The 17,673-nt window shown below is 39.0% G+C and overlaps 1 protein-coding gene across 2 annotated transcripts in view; it reads left to right on the forward strand.

Moving 5' to 3' along the window:
• Positions 1-17,673, forward strand: part of LOC133474970 (ras GTPase-activating protein 1-like) — a 156,207-nt gene that overhangs the window by 24,881 nt on the left and 113,653 nt on the right. For both annotated transcript variants that reach the window (XM_061767193.1, XM_061767195.1), the window contains exons 2-3: positions 6,788-6,872; positions 7,785-7,856. The gene's annotated coding sequence lies outside the window, so the exon portion shown is untranslated. The remainder of the gene's footprint in view (positions 1-6,787; positions 6,873-7,784; positions 7,857-17,673) is intronic.

The following is a 17,673-nucleotide window of genomic DNA, read 5'->3' on the forward strand; positions in this document are numbered from 1 at the left end:
TATCATGGACTTCGTAGATACTTTGAGTCATGTGCCTACGGCGACGCTAAGCTAGTGGGGGCAAAGTTTCGGCGTGTTCCATGTTGGGGACGGCACTGTCGGAAACCAAAATAACAAGGATGCCTGCACTTTGTGCTGCGTACGGTTGCACACACGTCGTCCAATCACAAGTGAACTGAGAACTGGGAATAACCTTTCATAGGTAAGCATTTTTAGGCTCTTTCTTCAAAAATCCGCAATGCTTTTGGGTGAACCAGATTATTATTATTATTATTATTTATTTTTTTTTAAGATAGCTTGTTGAACTCTAGCTCACTGGCAGTAAATTATGTTACATTTGAGCCTTAACATATAATATAACCCTAACACATTTATTTGCCCATTGCGAAAATAAAACCATCCAAATCCCAAATTGAAAATAGCCATAATTTGCTCAGTTTCGATTAGTTTCAGGCTGAGGCTGATGACCCATATGCCACTGGCTCGATCCGCGGCCCCGCTGGCGGCTACAATCCACTTACGCTGGTGGGCAGGCATGGACAAGTGCAGGCGTCAGGTTCGCCGCTGCCTCGCTACGCACTGCGCTTAAGGGCAGAGGGTAGAGACACTATAGCCCAAACAACACAAAACACATAACAGTTCAGGGAAGATGTATTTTTTTAGGGTTGTAGGCATAGCTTGATGGCTAACTGCGTGATTTAGTGGTAGAAATATTTCAAGTTGCTATGGATAAGGAAGTGGCATTTGGTAATAAATTCCAAAGGTTTCACATACTCTTTCCTCCCACTTTGGAAGACATATTTATTAGGCCCTGAACGATTCATCAGTCAGCTGATTTTATCGAGCGCTTCTTGAACTAATCATAATCGGCCAGTTTTGCCGATTAAATGGTGATATAATCTATATACTTTCTCATAAAACAGTAAACGCTGTTAAGTGTCGGAGTCACACAGAATTATGTGACGTCTTTGCGCTGTTTGTACTAGATGGAGCTCTCACTCCACTCAATTCAATAACATCTTATGGGAAACGTTTTAAACGTGATAAGCTCAAATTTCGGTTTAACATTACAGAATTTTTTTTTAACCCAACTCTGTCAAAGATGACATGTTTTGACATCTGAGAAAGGCATCACTGGTTTTTATTTCGGTTTATATGAGTCATTATTTCATGGCAAACAAAATAAAGGAATAAAATAAATGTGATTTTATTTTATTCCTTAAATTATTCATTAAAGGACAACATGCATAAATAATTTGCCAGTAACTTCACTCATTATGTTGCTTGTATATCATACATCTGTGGCCTCATATCTTTGTTGTTGTAACTGTTAAGGGACAAAATAATATTATTATATTTTTTTAAAAGAATATGGCGATCAATTGGTTATCTGAAATTTTTTTTCTGCCAAATATGAGAATCGGCATTGTACTTAAATATCTATTATCAGTTGGGCCCTAATGTTTTTGTTCACATTACAGGGACTTTAAGGTCAAACTACACATGTTGCTCTATTGCAATTATGAGCACCCACACTGCCTTAAATTGAGATAAAGTATGTTATTGCCACATTCAACCAGATAAATTTAAATGTGGCCTTGGTTCATTCTGCTGGAAGTTGCTGTTTATTCTGCATAGAGCAGATGTGATGAAAGGTGAGCAGGGATGAGCAAAGCTCGGAAAAGGTCAGAAGTAATTAATAGCTCATGTGAGAGGTCTGAACTTTCCAATCCTTTTTTTTTTTCCTGATCAGTTTGCGCATGTGGACTGTCACATTTCATCAGATAGGCTAAGGCCTCCATTTTCCGTTGAGACATATCCCTGCACTATGAAGGACAAGTATTTCATTACAATATGTCACATCCAGTAACTCAATCAGCGATATTCCCTAAATAGGATTAAGATAATCATGGAGAAGACAAGCTGAATACTCGATAGGGCCCATGGCACAAGGTCGTCAAGCCACCTGAAAGTGGAGTGCAATTTATGATCCTGTTTCAAGTCAATCACTTAATTTGATTGGTGTGTTCTCATTTATTTTGATTCCTCAGAGGTGTATCGCTCATTAACACACACCCACACACACACACACACACATGCACACACAGCGAATCATCAATCAATCACCATCATATTCTATTTTCTGCACACAAACAAAAACATAATCATCATCCTCATCATAATAGAAAATTCCCCGGGCTCATCTTTTCTTTCTTTCCTCGGGCACTTGCATGACAAAGAAGACAACAACGATGACAACAATTCCCTCACTGTCACATTTATTAGCATGTAAAATGTGTGCACATGCAGAGAGTTAATGGAATATTCTAACACCTCAAAGGAGACTGTCAATTGACTTATATGAAGTTGAATTAACACTGATTTTGTTTATGATAGGCAGAGCATGTACAGAAGATTGCATTACTCACCATGTGTTCACAGAATAAATTATTTTAATGGTACATGAAAACCATGTGGCGGCACGGTGGACGACTGGTTAGAGCGTCAGCCTCACAGTTCTGAGGACCGGGGTTCAATCCCCGGCCCCGACTGTGTGGAGTTTCCATGGATGGATGAAAACCATGTAAATAAAATATATACATATCTGCAATTTCAAAAATGGTAAATAAACCCCTGACTTGACTTTGGCATGAATATGTTAATGTAGTGGTTTCAAAAATGAGTTGGCTGGTGGCTGAATCCAAAAATCTTAATTATGTGTTATCTTGTCAGTGGAAGCATTTGTTTGATATTTGCCTGTATCAATGTAATGTAGATATTGGTCTCTTCCTCATAATGTCAAAAACCCACAGTCACGTATCCAAGTCATTACAGTGTAAGCAAAATCCATGATAAAAATATGAAAATTATAACTCTTCAATTGTCTCTTTTTCCAGCTGCTCAAGAGAGGACATGTTGGATTTGGAGCTGATGGGGAAAAAAAATACAAATGTGGATTCTGTCCAATCAGAACAACAGAACTCTAACAATAAATCCCAGGATCTAAGCCTTGACTAAGGATTTTCATTTGGTATTTTAGTCCCCATTCATGCTGCTTCATGAAAGGAGTAGATGTAGAGATCTCCAAAATACTCTTATCACAGCTATGTGTCAGGTTTTCTTGGTGTTGGAAGGGAGCAAGGAGGCAAGACAGGAATGCAGGAAACTCAAAAAGGGATTTAATTTAAAAAACAAAGACAAACAAGAATCATGGAGGCGAATGCAAATATTTACCAAAGTTTAAAAACAAATCCAAACTGACAAACATTGGGAATAACTCACTACAAAAGGAAAGAAGACATGACGAGGAAACTGACTGACAATGACAAACGACATCTGAGAATGAACCAACACAGACTGAAAGAAACTAGGGAACTAAATACAAGCAAACTGATGAAACAACGAGGAACCCCGGGACAAGACGATAGGTTGACACAAGGTAGACGACTGACAAGAACAAGTGGAGATAACCAAACGAGTACACAAGACATGAACATGTGACACAGAAAAACCTGACAAAAGCATGAAATAAACTAAATCTAACCAGAACCAAGTCGACAAAAAACGGACCATGACAGTGGTAAAATGCATGATATAGTTATTTTGTCCCTATATTACTGTCATGTTGTTTTTCTCCATTCATAAAACTTGCAATTAACTCATTAAACGTAAAATTATGTTTTCCGACATTTTATTTACACAATAACACTCAAAAACATATAATAATGACTTTCCTTTTTCTGTGGTTTTAACGATAGCTTGCTCCAAAGATGGCATTTAGTTGTTAAACAAAATAATAATTTTTGCCCAGAACTTACAAAATGCAAGCGTGAAACAGGCTTATACAGTATAAAAATATTAAGTCATGTTTAATTTCACTCATGTACTTTACTATGTTGTAACACAGGCAACAGAAAATCGTTTTAAGGTTTTTCATTATGTGCACAATCTTTAAAATATGGACAACCTTTCAACTCTGTCTTGCCTGTATGGAGTTTCCACATTCTCCCCATGCTGGTTTTTCTCTAGGTGCTACTGCTTCCTCCCACATTCCAAAAACATACTTCTTACGTTAATTGAAGAATAAATTGTCTTTCTGTGCAAATATCAGTGTGAATGCTTGTTTGTCTAAATGTTCCCTGCTATTGATTGGCGATCAATCCAGGGTGTGCCCAGCCTCTTGCTCTAAGTCAGATGGGATAGGACTCAGCTAATGAGGACAAATGGCATAGATAGGGGATGGATGGGTGCCCATAATGGCTCAGTGGTCAATAACTAATGTGTTATTGCGTGCCATGTTGAAATGGATCACGTGAAATGTTTTGTAAAGTAAGTAGAACTGAGTTAACAAGCATATTCTGATTCTTTTTTCTTCAATTTGGGATGAAACAGCAGTTTTCAAAGTGTAGCGTTGGCACCAGAGGACTTCATGGGAAGTTTAAACTAGCCCATTACAAAATGGATCGATCTTTGGTTTTTTGATCAGATTGGAGACAGTCTGAGGAGAGCGGAAAGCTAACTGAAAATATACATCAAAAGGTGTGGATATTAGAATGATTTACATATTGTTCGTCACTGTTGGGCAGAAACCTCCTACGTTATAAATTATTTACGAATCTAAAGTGTTGAAAATGTCTTGCGCTCTTTTATGATGCACTGTTAAAGACTCAAAAAAGGTACAATTTTTCAGTTTCTGAAAAGGGCTGGTTTTGGAGATCCGAGTGTTTCGCGATATTATGTTGCGACGCAGTAGCAGTGTGCACAGTGATAACTTACTGCATTTACTGTGATATGTTAAAAAATTATCTGACTTTTTATAATTATTTCTGGCCCCGCAATGAGCTTTTGAATTATTGAAGTCTCAAGTTTTGCTATTTTAATAGGGTTATCTTAATTTCTTTTCTTTAAATGTTAAATGAGGTTAAAGCATGTAATGCCGACAATGTCCAAGCTAATTGATGTAATAAACATAAGATAATCATTCCTCTATCGGATTTGGTATTGAATTGAATAGAAATGTAAAGTGAAGTTGCAGAATGAAAACTATTTGACACAAGCCAGACCCAAAATAATGATATTTAGACACACATTATTTTGTATTTACAGTAATTATGGATCACTACATCAGACAACCAAATTGTAATGATGAGTAAAAAAGTAAGGTTACGGTGCAATCAAGATGCGATACTATGCACCAACAAAGTCACAATCAGCTCAACTCGCAAAATAAAACCTGCGACGCCACACTTTGAAAGATAAACTGCGCTAGACACTCATTTAGATGGCCAGCTGTGCATCTGATTGTAGATACTGAAGTAATGAGGCTGATTGCTCAGCGTGTTGAGAGCCACCTGCAGCACGAAAGTCTCTCCAGTTCTAATGCAAAAAAAATCCATTACCTTTGGACAAATATAAAGCAGTCTGTGTTGGGTGGGTGTGTGTGGGTGGTTTGGTTCGTGAGACTATATGTGAAATATTCATTATTTCTGAGCTTCATAGTAGAGCACAAATGTAACATGAGGAACAGGGGGGATGTGTTTGTGTTCATGGATTTATTCAGAATCAGAATCATCTTTATTTGCCAAGTATGTCCAAAACACACAAGGAATTTGTCTCCGGTAGTTGGAGCCGCTCTAGTACAACAGACAGTCAATTTACAGAACACTTTATTATATTTTTCTAATCATGTGGGCCTGGTTGATGGGGATAATCATCTATTGACGCCACTGCGGCCACAGTTCCTGTCCAACAGCTAAATAGGTGTTTTATTTATCATGCTCCCTGGCTATAGGATGTAGACCACTCATGCCAACTAACTCATATTGATACATTGTGGTAAGCATGGAACATTAGTGTTATAAGATGTTTCCTAAATTCCTCAGAAATGACAAAGCTTTTATTCAGAGAGACACACAAACTTTTTTCGAGAGATTGCCCATGTGTCCTCCATGGTGGAGGGCTCGCAGCAGGGCAGGGCAGGTGGTCACCTGTCAAATGCCACTATGCCGGCTGTGAGAACCAGCAGGGACACAGAGTGGTGCGATACACATTAATGGCAGGGGCAGGGGCAAGTCACACACGCGCACACACGCACACACACACAAACACAGGGATTTTAAAATTGTGGTACATATGACAAGGGAAAAATTAGTGAAGGTCATTCTTTCACATACTGCCTAAAGTAATGCCCATCCATCCATCCATTTTCTGAGCTGCTTCTCCTCACTAGGGTCGCGAGCATGCTGGAGCCTATCCTAGCTATCATTGGGCAGGAGGCTGGTTGCCAACCAATCGCAGGGCACATACAAAGAAACAACCATTCGCACTCACATTCACACCTACAGGCAATTTAGAGTCTTCAATCAACCTACCATGCATGTTTTTGGGATGTGGGTGGAAGCCGAAGTGCCCGGAGAAAACCCACGCAGGCACACGGAGAACATCCAAACTCCACACAGGCGGGGGCGGGGATTGAACCCCGGTCCTCAGAACTGTGAGGCAGACGCTCTAACCAGTCGGCCGACACCGAAAGTAATGGTTTCGTTAAAAAAAAATAATAATAATAATAAATGAAACGTGAAAAAAAATGTGACAGCTAAATAAGGTATACATTACAAGAACCACTGATAACATACACAGAAACGACAACAACATTTAATGTAACAATAAGGACATAAATTATTCCCCCCCCCCAAAATTCCACATTGCATTCTGGGAATCGCGCGGCTTGACGTTACGTATGTTCTTTTCGTTGCCATGCTTTTAACTTTATGGTCTTTTCCATTAGAAAGCTGCAATGTGACAAGCTGAGGTGACACCATGCCCAAGTGTCAGGATGACACACAAACCTGGAAGGCAGCAGTGGCTTAAAAGTGAGTAGCAAGGTATCTATTTCTTTTGCAAACATGAAATTAAATGTTGTTGAAACTTGGCATACTGTGCATCGCTTGCATAGTCAAAACAGTAGGGAGCATTTAGGGAGAGAATATTACTTTTATAAAACCCCATTTTAATTAGGCATCGGGCTAGTTTATTAACACGCTGCTCTGTGTTTTTATCCTGTTTTTGATTGCTCTGTATTAGTTGGTGTTGTTACTGAACTCCAATAAATGAGTGTGTAACACAGTTTGCTTGTTGTTGAGCTAGTTTACAACATACACTAGCTGTGGCAAATGGCATTGTGTAATGGCATTAGATGTCTGCAAAATATGCAAAATAAAAAAATTACGTCACTCCCTGGCTGCTCACGGTACGGCAAGTGAAGAGGGACATTAAGTAACGGAAATAAATGGCATGATAAATTACAATGTAAATCATTGGCGTCTCTATGAGAAATGTGCGCCCTCTGGTGGAGTCTCTCTCTGGATTGGTTTTAGAATTGAGCTCACGCTTCCCGTCACTGTGGATTAATATTGATTCATAGTTTTACATCTCATTTTAGCGCTCCAGTTTTGATGGTGAGTACGCTAACATTGGTTGATTAAGCAAGCTGCTGCCACTGGCGACTTCTTGCCCATATTTTTTAGCTGTAAGATTTGTTTGAATATTTTAAACATTATGAGAGCCTCGGAAATGTGTCAGCAAGGGTAAATAAAGCAGGTGAAGAGAAATGCCTTCCAAAAGTTGAATGTTATCCAATAATTTAGTTTGGAAGATTATTGAATGATCTTTTTAATGAACTTAACGATGATTACATGATCTTGCACAATGCGCCATTCAAGCTAGCACCACCACTGACGGCAAAAAATGTTTTTATTTCCCTTTCTCCTTTTCTCTTCCCTTAGGGCAAAAGAGTCAATAATCTGCAACTCATTCCTTTTTCCGACGCCGTCTGACCAACCACTTGCCTACAGTAAGTAAGTATTAGAAGGAAATCACATCTCCCCAGCTCAGCCTCTCTTGAAAGCTTCTCCCTGTGTGATTGCCCTGATGTGATTGACAGGACCGCGGCCCAAACTCTCTCATTGATCAGATCGACTTCCCTCCAATTTTACACCACAGCGTCCCAACAGGTTTCGCGGTTACACATTTTATTTCAGTTGCTTGTTATCTCTCACAGGAATGGAGAAGTCTGCCACCGGCAATATCCCCCAAAGCTTGGCCCGTTTCCTTTTTTTCATCGACCTTTATTGTGCTCTCTACAGTGTAAGATTTCCAGTTGAAATACTAAAAGTAACCTTCATCACCACCAAACTAAAATATATACTTTAAGTAAAGACTCAGTTTGGAAGTAAGGTTTGCTATTTACTCTGTAAAAGAATGTGTCTGCTTACAGCACATCATAATGGTCAAATCTGCAATGGAGATTCAAGAAACAGGGTATTAGCATGTGAAATCATGGAAAACTGTATGAAAACATATTATAAAATATTGAAATGCATAATGACAGTGAATTCATTTCCTACATTTTTTTGTATTACCTTTAATTATGGAACGAGATGGATAGAATTTACTTTCATTTTTTTACATAAATCTTCCTTTGGTTAGGAATGCATACCTAGGAGTTAATGTCTGTGCAGACAGATACTGTATGCTGATTAAATTATGCTTTTGAGTCAGAATTTAGGAGTCTCCTGTATCGATATTTCCCATTCATATATTGCTTTTCAAAAATGGTTTCTTTTAAATTAGTCACTGATGGTGTAGTGGTACACTCGCCTGACTTTGGTGTGGGAAAAGTGGGTTCAGTTCCCACTCAGTGACAATGTGAGTGCGAATGGTCGTCTGTGTCTATATCTGCCCTGCGACTGACTGGCGAAAAGATAAAGAGAAAACCCACACAGGCACGGGGAGAACATGCAAACTCCACACAGGCAGGGCTGGGGATTGAACCCCAGTACTCAGAACCGTGAGGCAGACGCTCTAACCAGTCCTCCACCGTGCCACACTGTACATTATTTAAAAAAAATAAATAAATAAATAAAAAAAAAGCGTGACTAATGCAAGTGTTATTGCAAAGACCGTATAAAATAGTCACACAAAGTTAAGCAGATGACTTCTAGTTTGCTAGACAAAAAACAAATTTTTTACACAAGCACATTTCATTACTGCAAAGATTGTATGAAGTTTCTTTTTGAGAAAGTGATTACTTTCCAGAAATATTACTGTCTGATCCAAGAAAGTAGAAGAATGTTAGCTTGTTCACATTCAGATATCGGACGAAAACGTCTCAGCTCACTTAAAAAAACAGATATAGCTTTTCCTGTTAATTTTTACTCATAGAAACATCATGAAACATATTACACTAATGATTGTCACTCGCCAGTGCTCCTATACAGATTGTCAGCGCAGCACAATTTTATTTTGCGTTGGTTCTGAATGTGGAGACGAGCTGCTGCTTAGTGCATCTTCCTTATCCGCCGCAGGGGCGCAGCTAATGGGATCCTGGGCTACTGGTCATGCTAAAATGCAGAAAAATCCCAAACTAATTGTCTTCACCTATAAGAGAAAGCTTTGATGTTGGTTGTTCTTTTTAAGAATTGTATTTACTAAAATAGTGGCCAACCTGATACTGTAGTCCTAATTAGTCGTAGGGTGCATCATCCACTTAATATAAATGCCTCCCTTTTTCCACCCAAAACAGTTTGTAACTGTAATTATCTCAGTTCATGACAGTACTGTATAATTAACACACAGATATACAAAGTTAACTTCTGAGTCCATTTGAATTCTGTTGCTAACCAAAACAGCAGCATAGAAGCAGGTAAACCATCTCTTCCAACGTCGCAGGTTGTAAATGAGCTTCCTGCGCAGCTTTGATGATGATGACATGATGTGGAGAGTCTGTGGTGTTCATGCCGTGTGGCAGGTTGATGTGGTGCCAATAGAGAATGAGTCTATTGAATTAGGGAGAGGAGGCGTCTGGAACGGAAAATTTGAGCCATTATTTATCAAAATAAAACGTGCGTGCAGATCGACATACATCATATTTGGCAGAAGCATAGAACAATATACAGTACAATACAGATTACCATATGGATTTAAAAATATATATCTTACTCACCTAGAAGTTTTTGAACGGGGGTTTGTCCATTATTCATTTGGGAAATTGCAACACGTGTACTTCCTCAATAGAGAAATTTCGAAGTCTCAATTAAAACTAGGACACGTGTTCTACGTCATTAGTAGTGCTGTATAGTGCTAAGGTGAATAACGTATGGTTTTAGCACAGCTTTAATACATTAAAGTTGAATCAATAAATCAAATCAAAGTGGCCTGCCCTTGCATCCTTCAATTTTTCTACATGCGGCCCTTAGATAAAAAGGTTTAGACACCCCTGATCTAACAGACAATCAGATTATCCTTAGCTTGTCATAAAATAAGAAAAGAAAAAGGCTTAAACAGCTAAAGTACCATTTTAATTCTGTATTGCACGTTATTACAATGGGCAGCACGGTGGACAACTGTTAACACATCTGCCTCACAGTTCTGAGGTCCCGGGTTCAAATCTGGCCTCGCCTGTGTAGAGTTTGCATGTTTTCCCCGTGCCTGCATGGGTTTCCTCCGGGTATTCCTGTTTCCTTCCACATCCCAAAAACATGCATGGTAGGTTATTTGAAGACTCTAAATTGCCCGTAGGCGCGAATGTGAGTGTGAATGATTGTTTGTCTATATGTGCCCTGCGTTTGGCTGGCGACCAGTTCAGGGTGTACCCCGCCTTTCACCCAAAGATAGCTGGGGTAGGCTCCAGCACGCCTACAACCCTACTGAGGATAAGCGGTACGGAAAATGGATGGATGGACGTTATTACAATGAGTTTACACAACGGCCACTCCTACCGAGAGTAGCAACACCGCTGGACTTTCTCCATTTATTGTCAATCTGTCTTGCCATGAACTGTTGACCATCAAGTCTTTTAGAGAGAGATGCTTTATTAAACTTTTTCAATTCAAGGCAAGTCAACAATTCTTGAGAAAATCCTCTAAGAGCTCTTCATTGCGAGGTACAGTTCACACCAATGAATAGTTCCTGAGAATAACAGACGCAAAAGTGGTGTGTTTTTATGGAGCAGGGCAAAATTAACCAACACCTCCATTCTTGTTGCATTGATTAGGCTGCTGGTTGGCTGATTCCTAACTCGAATTAGCTTCTTTGAAGTCATTGGCCTCAAAAGATTTGCGTGCTTAACCCTCCTGAAAGTTGAATGTTTAACTGATGTCAGGTAAAATTGTTAAAACATACTGTATAAATGTTAGTGTGGTATTAGTTTAAGTCAAGTCAATTTTATTTATATAGCACCAATTCATAACAGAAGTTATCTCAAGTTTAAGAAATCCAATTTATGCAGAAATCCAAGTAATTCCAAAAGCTTCACATACTTTTTCTCACAACTCTATGTAAGTGAAGACGGAAAAATTTGTACAAACACGTGAAACATCCATCCATTTTCTATTCTGCTTCTCCCAATTGAGGTCCTGGGTGAGCTGGAGCCAATCCCAGCTGATTTGGGGCGAGAGGCAAGGTGCGCCCTGTACAGCTTGTGAGCCAGTCCCAGGGCCATATAAATAGTACAAATGTCAACAACATTGAATAATTGAAAACTAAAATAGATCCAATCATCCATTTTTCATACTGCTTATCCTGTTCAAGGTTATGGGTAGCTGGCACCTATCACAGCTGACTGTGAGAAAGGTGGACGACTCCCAGGACTGGTGGCCAGTCTATCGTAGGCCATAAAAAATGTTTTTTTTCTGGAATTTAGTTTTCCGATGAAAAAGTGATGTGATCCAAGATTTTTGCAGTAAGGAAAAAATGTACGTTCAGTAAAGTAACACGTATGCAACAGAAACAACATTTGGTAGCATGTGCCACAGGAATGTAAATCAATCTTTTCACACGTATGTATAAATTTAATGTGAGAGTCTTTGCTTTTCAAACCATAAAGGTGCAGCGAGTAGCAAAAGCAGCGGAATGTTGGTTGTTTACACAACACTGTCACATACACGTACAACAGCACATGAACGTCAGACTACAGTAATACAGTACCTGATGTTTTGATACTGTGCATGATAAAGATACAATACATCATTCGCAATATCAATTTTATGTCCCAACCCTAAGGAGAAACATTTAGTGTGAAAGAATCCAAATCTGTCGATTTGTCAAGGGGTTTTCAGGAGAAGTTAAACTTAGGGAATGGGAAAAAAATGGCCCGCCTGCAGTTTAAACCAGTTCACTTGGAAATGGTGATTACAGTAACACTCACCCAAGGGTTCTATTGAGGAGTTCTGAATCCTTAATGGAGAGACAAAAGAGGGTTGTATTAATTCAAAAGGAAGGTAAACTTCACATGAACCAGACAAGTTTCGTTTCACAAAGCCTTTGACAGGCGACAGGTGACAGGGGAGAGGTGTTTCTTCGGGCATATTTCAAATAAATGCACCAGACAGAGAGTTGATGCACTGTGCCGCTTTTGAATATATTTTGCTCAACAACAATGGAGCAAAATGCAAGATGACTGTGTCAGTCAAAGGTCGCTCTCGCTGGACCGTAGGGAAACATAAAGAGACCTCTCAATGCTCGTCTCCCTGTGAGCTCACCTTCATGTTCCTCATCAGTGTGGGAAGCAGAAATGAAGAGGTTTGACACAAACTTTACATTTTCACAGAAGCCATGTCAGAAATCAAGTGGGAAAATTTTAAATCAACATAGCGTCCGCCATCTGTGTTGCTGTTAGCATCTCATGTGTTTATTAATGTGTCAGATTGAATTTAATAGGAAAAGACACAGAATAAGATTCCCATTATTAGCCTAGCAGCCAGCAATGATGATGTCATTTTATAAAGACGGTCGATTACTTTACCCCCTGAAGTCTAAACCCCATTCCTGTTTCTGCAAATAAGCATTTAAATATCACTCAGTAATAAAAATGGTCTTTTTCCATCAGTGATAAATATAATTCCACCAACTGTGCACTTTATTGCCAGCAGTAGAACGTCTAACCACACACACACACACACACACACACACCTTGATGGTGGCCTGCAGCGAATATTGGTTCGGGCATAATGATTAAATGAAGGAAAAAGATACGTACACCAATTACAAAGTTCTACTATATCTCCATAGCACCAACATAAACCTGTTACTGAAATGGATAACACAGGACACGCTGTGTTTAAAACCAGCCCTTTATTCTTTCAGATCTTAAGATTCTTCAGAATAGAAATATATAAATAGAATCTGTTTTGAAACTAGATATTTCCATGCTCAGATGCCTGGATGACTCATTCTCACCTTCAGGCCCGTTCCAGGCATTAATCTTTGGAGCAGATAATCGAAAGTAAATTATTTTCAGCATGCTGATGTCTTCCTGATCCCCCAAAATAATCACAATAATGAATGGCCATTGTTCTATAATTGGGAAAAAATGTCCATGATAGGCTTTCTCAATATTTCTCAGTGTCAGTTAGTTTATCCCTCCATCACATGTTACATTTACAGAAGAGATATGTTAGAGTTTCTTCTTCATGTATGTAGCGATGGCGCAAGGAAGGAACAGAAGGGTGGCACACAGTTTTAAAGGAAAGAACAACTTTTAGACCCATACATGACAAGGCAAGGCAACTTTATTTGTATAACACAATTCAACAGCAAGGTGACTCAAAGTGCTTTTCAGAGGTATTAAAACAGAATATAATATAAAAGTCCCTGTAAATCAGAGATGACAAGCTCCCAGCCCGTGGGCCACTTCCGGCTGGATCAATTTGAAGTCAGCGTGACATTGGCTTGCACAGCGGCGTCAGCCAAACATGCACGTAATTCTATGAGCAGCATCTTCTCATTTGTATGAACTATAGAGAGGTGGGGGGATACGACAGTCGGCCAATCGGGTGTAACCGGGGACACTTTACTGCGTGCCATCGACTCCCCCATCACTGACCGCTGAGCTAAAAGCCTGGGCCACCAGCTCAGCGGCGAGTACCCTCTTTAAGGATTGGAGTGTGAGGTTTCTTAAGATACAGCTGTAAAGACTAGCTTGCTCCCGTTACACAGATACCAGTTTCAAAGGAGCCACATGGCTACTTATGCACCGCTTGTGCATTTCAAGTACTAGCAACTGTTACTGCTAATTTTGGAAGCACCGTTTGTTGTCGATTGAATGTAGACGCATTGCCAAAGAACTTGAGGTTGTGTCAGCGCAAATCCAACTATAAAAAAGTGAAAGTAAAAGTAACCGGTGAATGACAACAACGAAAAGAATGCTGACGGACCTCTTATTAGATCGGAGGAATACTTTTCAGATTCTTATGGGGTAAGTTTTCATTAACGTTATCTATGTTACGTTAGTGTTTAAAATGTTCCTTGTTGTTGTTACAGTGAAAATCTGACTACAAAACGTGTTTTTGGGGTCGAAAATCACACGGTTATAGGATTCGGACACAATAGAAAGTATTTGGACGTGATTCAATATTATTATATTCATATAATGAGATGGGTCGACTGCACCTCGTTTGTTGTTTTTAAGAAGAAGAAGAAGAAGAATCATCTTTTATTGTCATGAACATGCATGCATGCACACGAAATTTGTTCTCTGCATTTAACCCATCACAGTGAACACATACACATGTTAGTGGAACACACTGGAGCAGGGGGCAGCTGAAGCGCCCGGGGAGCATTTTGGGGTATCAGTGTCTTGCTCAAGGACACCACAGCCATGAGTCCGGGGGATGTTGGCGGATGGTCCAGTCGGGGTTTTGAACCAAGGTCCCCCATGGTGGCAGAGGATGATCTTAACCATTGGGCCACGGCTATCTTATAAGTAGCTATCTTAGTTAGTGCGCCAGCAACCGTAGTAGTTACGAACTAAAAATCACTGGATGATTGCAATTTCAGCAAGTGAGAAAAGCTCGAGGAGAAGCATCCAATCAGAGACAGAAGGCGTGACTGACGAGATGTCAATCATTCTGTTGCACTCGCGGGCAGTGTCACAGCAGGCACACTCCAGCAGCCTCGCGCTGTTACGCTGTTACCTGTTACGGTGGGCTTGGTGAAGGATACTACATGTCCACCGGTCCACTCGGGAACAGGAGGGGGTAGGAATGCAAAACAATTACTCAATTTACAATTTACTCAAGTAACATTTTGGATAAATTGTACTTGTCAGAGTAGTTTTAATGAAACATACGTTTTACTTTTACTCAAGTATTTATGTTAAGAAGAAACGGTACTTTTACTCCATTACAATCTACATGCCACTCGCTAATTTCCCTTATCAGTCTTATTTTTAGACTTTAGTTTTCGACTCCCGCATTGGGCACCGTTGCTCCAATCCACCATGATTATCACCGTGACGTTCACCAATCAAATGACACAAGAAAGTCACATTTCCACACACCAAGTCTTCTATTGGGCTTCGCTGGCCAATCAAAGTGAGTTGTGACAGCCGACTCGTGTTTACATTACAGACTATGAAAAACAACAGGTTTAACATGCAGCGTAATTTTGTCACTGCCCAAACTTGGATATTTCAGCCCATTTCTAACTTGAGAAAAGCCTTTGCACTAAGTTGCAAGTGTTTTTGCTGTTGTTTTGGCTGTGCATATAAAATAGGGCTAATATGACAACACTAGCCCTATTTTTAGGGCTAATGTTGTCACAAGTAACTGTAAAACATGAATTTCAATGTGATCTGTTACTTCTGAACTCAGCCAAATGCCAGTTACAAGAGGGAGTGCATCCCTGTGCAACCAGATTTATCTTTATTTATTTAATTTAAACGTTATTTAACCAGGTAAAAGACCAGTTAAAACATAATATCTCTTTTGCAATGGTGACCTGGCCAAGAAGGCAGCAAGTTAAATGTCCAGTCCAATTCAGTCACATTCAAGTTTATTTCAGTTGTTTATTGCCACCTCACCTCTCAAAAAGATAAACAAACAAATCAGTTGAGTTGTACAAAGTCTAGGTCACATTAATGGTGGAAAAAGTTTTAAAATAATTTATCTTGGTCAAAATTCTTTTACAATACAAAACCTGGCATTTGATTGTGTGAGATTTTATTTATTATGTTTTCAATTAAGTGACATTTTTCAGCAATATCTGAATATTTTATTTAGTTATTTTTATTTTATTTGATGTTCATGCTCTGATTTAAAATCTAAAGAAGAATTTACTCACTAGTTACTCAGTACTTACTCTTACTCAAGTAATTATTTGGAGGACTACCTTTTACTTGAGTCAGTCTAAAGTAACAGTACTCTTAGTTGAGTACAACATTTGGCTACTCTACCCACCTCTTCTAGGGAACAACCCGTCCTGCGCTACTGAAAACACGCTATTAAAATATTTTGAAATAACATCATGGAGCAAAATAAAATATGCCAAGTAAAATGGCAATTAGCTTCTTTTTTTTTTTTTTTTTAAACTGAACCACAAAACCTGTGTGTCCTGACCCCCAATTAATTCCTCAACATTTCCACAAGATGTTTTTTTTTCCTTACATAAAATAGTAGACCTTATCTAGCCATCAAAATAATCATAACTGATTCAGTGAGCTTCAGAGACAACCCGTGTATTTGCCTTTGTTGATTTTACATAATTTGGTCCTGGAAATTATCTTATCTATGGCCCCAAACCTGAAAGAATTTAATCATACACAGAAAGCCACTCATAAAAGACTTAAACATAAAAAATGTTCAAGACTGAAGCGGCTCTCAATTGAGACAGTAAATAAATTATCATTGTTATTTTCTGCCTTCAAAATCATTCTGGTTCCACATGATTGGATTGCACAGTTAAAGTACAGCGTGTCGTCTAACTGCCAAATATAAATTAGGATTGTGAAGAAAAACTGCTCCATTTTCTAATCAGAATTTTTCACAGTGGCTGAAAAAAGAGGTTGTATTTCTCCAGGGAATGATTTTTCACTTTGAATTACTCACTGTGTCCATTCATCTCCTGGCCAATAAAGTCCAAGATCCTGCACACACACCTTGTCGTCTTGGAGATTTGGTGTCAGTCCAGATGAATTACATTTGATCCCCCATTGTACTGTGGTCTTAATGGCCACAGCAGGCTAAAGCCTCTTGCTAAGGGACACCAAAAGTGCTGAATAAATTCATTTCAAGTAGAGAACATCATATTCAGTGGAAGAATAGGACCAATAAATCTATTGTTGGAACTCCCGGAGGGACAAATTATGCATTAGAAGTAAAAACAGAATTATTCTTCTGGACAGCAAATGAAAGTCTTCTTAATTGAAAAGTTCTAAGAAATCATTCAGAAAAAAAGTACACAGTGGAAAATCAATATAAACAATGTGCATTTTTTCATAATAAACCCCAGAGTGTTAACTATTTGAGAGGAAATATATGTACACATTTCCTCTCAACACACTGCTACCTGTAGTATGCTGACAAAAAGTTGTACTATATGAACTTTGAGCCTAGGAACATGAATAATCTTTGGTCAAATGTCATTTCTAAATCAGTTGGACTATTGATCTGGCACAGACAAAGAAAATTAAGATTGGTTACAAACTGTGAGGTGACAATAAGTATTATTAACTTTGAAACAAAACTAATGGTGTTCCCCATGGTTCTTTTGTTCATTATAAACCCACTAGCTGACTTAGTGGTAGCTTATGTTCCACCTGAGCCTTACACTCTAAACATGCTGATCTTTTGGTGAATTCATGAGCTAAAAAGAAGTCAGCAGGTTCTAGAGAATTCT

This window comes from Phyllopteryx taeniolatus, chromosome 3 (genome assembly GCF_024500385.1).
Source record: "Phyllopteryx taeniolatus isolate TA_2022b chromosome 3, UOR_Ptae_1.2, whole genome shotgun sequence".
NCBI lineage: Eukaryota > Metazoa > Chordata > Actinopteri > Syngnathiformes > Syngnathidae > Phyllopteryx > Phyllopteryx taeniolatus.